Genomic DNA, 7600 nt, shown 5'->3' with positions numbered 1-7600 from the left:
AAACTTCGGCAAAACTTTTACCGAAATTCAAACCAAAATTTCGGCACAACCGAAATTTTTTAAAAGTAAGAAATAACGTGTTTAAGAAATAACAATGCTCTTTTGATATTTGTTTTATTGAGAGTTGATTTGTTGTTATAAATGAAATGATGTAAATTAATAATTAAGAATATAATGTAAAATGTTAACTTGTAATTAATTAAAAAAATAATTTTTGAAATGTCAACAAAATTTTATTAAAACAAATTAAATTTTTTATAAAAACGCTACAATGTTTTCAACAAAACTTGTTACAGAAAAAAAAACGTTTACATTTTATATGAACGACGTTTATAGAATAAATTATAGAATTAGATTATAAGCGTTTATAATCATAAAATATGCATAACTTTATAAATTAAAAAAATAAATATATTAGAAAGGTATATTAATATATTTAATATTTATATTAATATATAATTTTTATATATAAAAAATTAATTAAAAATCTGTCAACAAAGTTAAATTTGAAAAAAATTAATTATTATTTTAATAATGCTTTTTGAATTACGGTTTTTGGTTTGAAGTTGAACCGAAATTTCGGTTTGAACCGAAACTTAAAAAACTACCGAAACCGAAATTTCGGTTTCGGTTAAAAGCAAAATTTCGGCCGAAACCGAAATTTTCCGATCACTAGTAATTGATAACGTAATCAATTACCAATAAAATAATAGTTTTTAAGATTATAATCATTGCTAAACCTCACGCTTCTTATCTTGACTTGAACTTTTTATGTCTACTAAGCTTATTTTAATTTATTCTTTTTTTAATTATGTGCAATCTAAATCTGGGGACAAGTGCTATCTAAATAAAGATACAGTGTAAGCAAAGATTTCTACAGATCTAAACAAGAAGTTTGAAACTATACAATTACATAATTATATTAAATAAGTATGTTTAATATAATTATATTATATAGTTAATTTATAACTCTGCTATTATTATTTTTCTTAACCACCTACTGCAAATATTTTTACAAGGTAAAAGTAAAAAATTGCTTAAAGTTTGAAAGGAAGAATAGAAATCACTTTGGAATGTTTTCTTCTCGAGTTTGCTTGAATATGTTTCTCTGTTCTTTTACGTTCCACCAATATAATGAGTATTTCAATGTTTTCTCAATATCTTTCGGGATTTTATCCCCCACTACCACAAAACGTATTCTATTGTTTTCATTCCTTAACTTTTCAAAACTTAGTCTACGAATATGGCACGCCTGCTGAACATCATCTACAAAAGATTGTCTTACCGTGGGATTGTTAAGCTGAGATTCAATAATATCATTCGTCGGTTTGTTATCCAAAAGACGAATAATTAATTTCAGTTTATTCTGATGAATGCATTTTGATGTCTTGAATTTTAAATAACGAATGCAAATAATTTTTGGAATGTTTTGAAAGGTTAAAAAGCGATTTTAATGCGCTCCATCCGATTCTGTCTAGATTTTGCATTGTTACGTCATTGGTTTTACAAAGTTTCAGACCGTAAGTCAATGTTGGTACTACCAAGGTTTGATATAATTGTGTGATAGATTTTAGATGAGCAAAATGGATTCCAGATTGAACAAGAGTTTGGACAGCCGCCCGAAAATTAGATATTTTTTCAGCAATGTTTATCCAATCAAGTGATGCAAATGTAGAGTGCTCTGTATCCCATGTAAACCCCAAGTATTTGAGTCTATTGTATAAGTTTATTTGATTACCATCGTTTTATCAGGGTTTAGTTTTACGCAATTTGAATTTTTTTTTTTTTTTTTTTTTTTTATTCACCTCCTCAAGGCCGATAAAGCCACTACAGATGAGGAGGCTACTTAAAGGTTATAACCCTCTCTCAACTCTATAACTCCGAAACACGAACCTTGACGAACAAGGCCGCTGCGCGGGGAAACAAGTTGCAGTATACATTACAAGTTTTTATTAATTTTTCCACACCAGATAAAGTTGAGCTTATAAGTATAATATCATCAGCATACGCTATCACACCAGTGAAGTTACTATATATAGAGTCTATATTATAGACTATTACCATATATTATATTTTTTATCGACACAATCTAGTATACTGTTTTGAAATTAAACTAAAAAAAATCGTCAACTTTATTTAAAAAAATGCTACTACAATAATAACAAGATATTTTTTTCCTTTTCAATTTTACAACAAAATAATAAAAATAATAATAAATATAATATCGTTATTAAAGATAAATATAATTAGATTGAAATAGTTTTTAAAAAAAACAACCTATTATCTCCTTAGATTTCTAAAAGTTTTGAAAAATCTTTAAAAATCAAAAACGGTAAATACTTAAAATAAATTACCGAACCTACAAAGGCTTACTCTAAAAAATTCCTAAAAATATACTATTACTCCCACATACATTAAATATTGGGAAAAGTATATTAAGTCAATAAAAATGATATATATATAGGGCCGCCAAGATAGGGGGGGGGGGGGAAAGGGACAGTTTGTCCCTGGCGGCAGATATACAAAAGGCGCCTAATGAAAAGAAGGTACCTTAAAAAAAAAAGGTCCTTCTCCTATAATACAGGAAAATTTTGATAAATAAGGGCGCCAGTCAGGGTTGCTGTCCCAGGCGGCCTTATTTATCTTATTAATGAAAACATAATAGACTTTTACAATAACCGTCTTTAATAGAATGTGGTGTCCTTCAGGGATCAATATATGGGTCTTTGCTTTTTTAATATATTTAAACGATCACTGTATGACATTTAAAAGAATTTCAACTATAATGTTTGCTTACGGCAGCAACTTTTTTATCTCCGTAGAAATTATAAACGAACTATGGATAGAAATGAATCATGTATTAGAAATTAATCTATTAACTCATGTAAAATGAAGTTTTTTAATTCATCCTTCTTTTTTAAAACAAAAGAGGTTCAATCTTCCTTTCCGACATTGTTTACTGAAAATAGAGAAATAAGTAGGATAATATTCCTTATTTTTTTGGCTGTTTTTATTGACGAAAATTCAAATTAGAAACAAAATCTCGCCTATTTAGGTAGTAAAATATCTAAAAGTGGATATTATACTACCTAATTAGGATATTAATATAACATTCACGTTATTTATCAAAAACACCACTCTCAAACAAATTACTATAGCTTTGTTCAAAGTAATCTAAATCACAATAGTATAGTAAGGGGGCAGTACCTATACCTATATAAGGGAGTAGTATCTATAAAAGTAAACAGTCTCTCTATCGTAAACAAAAGCATGCTATACGAGCGATTAATTTTAAAAATAAAAAAATACCTTTAAAACCTCTTTTTGAACTATTGTTTTTTACTAACATTGTTAGAACTAAATGTAAACATTGTTCTAAGTCTCATGTTTAACAGCAAAGGCAAAAAGTTTCTTTAATCTTCAATAGTTTTCATAAACAAAAGTCTGATTAGAAATATTCATACAAAAATAAGCTTGAGCAATTTAAAATTACTTAACGTGCACCTCATATCTGGAATAAACTTTTATTATTTAATCTAAATATTATTGATTTAGATCAAAAAAAATTTTTGAAAAGAGTATTTTAAAGTATAAAAATTTAATTAATGATTTTTCCTAAACTTATTCAGTGTTACAGAAGTTTATTTATTATTTATATGAATACGTTTTTGTGATTTTTTGTTCTCATTTGTATATTCACTCTTAACAAATTTTTATTACGTAATCACAAGTTTGTAATATTAATGGAACAAAATAAATAAATAGATAAAATAAAAAATAAATAAATGGTATGAAAGACATTCTTTATAAAATATTTAGTGGATCCATCAATCGAGGATCTTTGGCAAATCATTTAAAAATAGCAAAAATAACTCTTATCTTTAAGACCGGCGATCATTCAAATATAAGTAACTATCGCCTTATTTAAATTCTTCAACTTTTTTCAAAAATTATTAAGAGAATAATTTTTAATCGAATCTATGCTTATTGACAATAAATATATTTTAATCCATTTATTTTAACCAAAAATTGAAAGTAACAAATTTTAACCTGATGGTTAGGTGCCATCGTATAGTTAAAAATTAGTCATTGGAGTGACACCTAAGTAAAATAAACAAACAAACAAAAAAATCAACAGCAATATTAATAAACAAAAGCAAGCGTAAATAAATTAATTAAAATAACGACTAAAGCTATGATTAAATAAAAAGTCAAAGAAATATGAAAACACTCAATTAATAACAACAGCGAACAACTATAAAAATAATTAGCAACAACAGCACAAATAATAACAAACTTTACCCAAACGAAAAGACAAACACTACAAAAACTACAAAACGAAAACAAAAACTATATAAGGAAAAAGCAAGCACAAAAACTTCTACAAAATAATTTTTTTCTTATAACTTGTTATTTCGCTTTAATTGATTGTTTTTGTTTTGTTTTATTAAATCTATTTGTTCGTTTTATTTTTTTATTTATTTTCCTGCTTTATTTTTTCTTTAATCTTTTAGTTTATACCTTTCAATGTTTTTGTTATTCTACTTTATTTTTAAATAATCTTTTTTATTCTTTAAAATAGTTTCTTTCCTTTTCCTTTTCTCTTTTCACCGTTAAATAAACGCTTTCGCCATCTGTGACGTCATTTCCAACAAATCTACAGTTTCAGTTCTACTGAGCATACCATACTGAGCATACCAACAGTTCTACTGAGCATACCATTCTCCAACACGCAACATTTCTAAATCTTTTAAAAACTCTCATTTTATATTAGGAGTGTTTATAGACCTGTCCAAGGCTTATGAAACTGACAATTATAAGATCTTACTTAAAAACTTGTCTCTTATTGTATAAAAGATAAAACATTGGGTTGCTTCAAAAGCTATTAAACTATTTATAAATAACACGTTTACAACTAAAACTCCGTCTCTCAAATATTAATATATAGTACAACCATAATCTTTGCAGATGGCATAAGATTGTTTATATAACACAAGCGTGCTATTCAATATCATGACAAACGAATCTAAAAAAGTTTTTGATTTCTCTGAACATTAAAACTAAATAAACACTTTAATCCACGCTCATAAGGAAGTTTGCTAACACCGATAATTGTATGGCGCCAAATATAATTTTTTTCAACTTTGTTGTATAGACTGGCCTATACAACAAAGTTGAAAAAAATTAGCTTATATTAAATTTATATAGTATTTCTTTGCAAACACCAAAATACTATAACTGGAATTTTTAAGTGCACTGAACTGCAATTACTTTTAATTTTTTCGGTTTAGTGGCTTTTGTTAAGGACTTAGCGTCAAATTATCTCATTTCAAAATATTCGTTGTATAGGCTGGTTTGGCGCTAAGCTATCCAATTGATCTGGGTTAGGGTTAGGATTTTACTGGTTAGGGTTAGGATTTTACTGACAATATAAACTTTAAGAGAGAAAAATTTATTAAGTTTTTAGGAATCTATATCGATGAAAATCTATCTTGGAGAAATCATATTAATAGTGTCTCGCCAGTTTGGCCAAAATCAGAAAAGCGAGGCTCAAGGGTCAGGCTTATATGAAATATTACGATCTATAAGCTCCAGGAGGATTACTCCAGGTGATTTTGAACTTTTATTTTTTATCTAACATTATTTAAATTTGCTTTACTCATTCTATACAACTTTATCTACCATTTTGAATTGCAATTTCTAGTGTAGATTTTTGTTTCTGTATACCAAAATAAATGTTTTTGTAAAGGTAAAAGTTAAAAATAACTTTAATTTGGAAGGTGTAATATGTTCATTTGACCCTATGTTTTTCCAATTACAGATTTAAAAAGCCAAGTATTATTGGTAAGGTATAAAAGTCTATTTTTGATTAAACCCATATTTTTTTTTAGGTTTCTTTAAAACAAGATATGTGTACAATGGCGAAAAGATGTATAATTTATCAGCAGAGCTCAGTATAAAGCTTATATGGATATTGTTCTGTAATACTTGTGAGTACACGTGAGGTGTTAAACAATAAAGTTAAACCCCATCACTTAAACCCTGTTGCAAAACAGCTACTGAAGTTGAACTTGCAGTTCACATAAAAAAGAGCGGAAGATTTATTCAGCTTTAAAGGTTGAGACATCTGACGCTACTAAAGATAAAAGCTATTATTTATATTACAAATGTTTTCTTAATCACCAACTGTAAATATTTTTACAAGCTAAAAGTACAAATATATATATATATATATATATATATATATATATATATATATATATATATATATATATATATATATATATATATATATATGTATATATATATATATATGGCTGGCGCGAAGGAGTGTGTGTATGTGTGTGTGTGGAGGGGGGCAGGGGGTCATTAATGATTTTTTCGTTCATTTAGTCGGCAAATTTGACCCTTTTACACAAATTAATCGGCAAATTTAAAAAAAACGAGAACCTTTTTTTTTAGTCAACAAAAGTTCTTCACGAGTTTTCTTGAAATTGTTTCTCTGTTTTTTATATTTCACCCTTCTATTGAGAACTTTAAAGTTCTCTCGATATCTTTTGGGATTTTGTCACTGAAACTGCAAAGCGGGTTCTCTTTTTTACGTTCTCCAAGGTTTCAAAACTTGTTTTATTACTACGGCATATCTGCCGGACATCATCTACAAAAGAGTGTTTTACTGTAGGATTCACAAATACTAGGAATTTAATTCATAAATATTAGGAGCTTCTTTGAATACTATTTAACCCGGTTGCTTTTGTTTTATGTATATTTTCTTTAGTGCTGAAGAGTATTTTTTTTTTGTAATTTATTTCGTCACTATTTATTTTACATACAATTAACTTTAATACATTTATAAATACAAGTGTATTTATATGTATACATTTATAAATAAGATTCATTATTAATTTGATCTTTAAAAATAGGAGAGTAAATTGACGTCACTTAAGTTAAATAGGTGCTGTTTGACTGCTGCTTTAAAGAGATCTAATGGTTTCATGTTTTTTATTTCCTCTTTAAGGATTGAATTCCATAGCCGCGGTCCTCGAGTTGAGATAGAGAAGTCATTTATTTTAAGTAAAGTCTTCGGAATTTTAAAGTTTTGAAAAGAGTACTTCGTTGGGTATTTGTGATCAATGGTGGAAAATTGATTTTTAAAGTATTTTGGTAGCAAGTTGTTTTGCGATTGAAACATAAACAATGAATTTTGGAGGAGGTTCAGCTCATAAATATTTAGAGCTCCAATTTCCCTAAATAATGGTTTGGCGTGGGTATATCTGTTAGCATTGCATACTATTCGACACGCTTGCTTTTGTTTAACGTATATTTTTTTAGTACTGAAGAGTGCGTGCTTGCCCAAACGATATTGCAATAGTTAATATAACTGTGAATGAACGAATAATATATATTTTTTAAGTAAGTTTTATTTAGAAGGTGTTTTATTTTATGCATGATGCCGATTGATTTTATTTTCAATGTGCAAAATATGATTCTTCCAACTAAGATTTTCTTAAAAAATTATTCCCAGGATTTTCATTGAATGGTCTCTTTCTATACTAATGTTGTATAAGATATGTTGATCATAAGCTGGGGAAGTTGAAAT

The sequence above is a fragment of the Hydra vulgaris genome, chromosome 12, assembly GCF_038396675.1.
Source record: "Hydra vulgaris chromosome 12, alternate assembly HydraT2T_AEP".
Lineage (NCBI taxonomy): Eukaryota > Metazoa > Cnidaria > Hydrozoa > Anthoathecata > Hydridae > Hydra > Hydra vulgaris.
Note: the sequence above shows the minus strand (reverse complement) of the source record.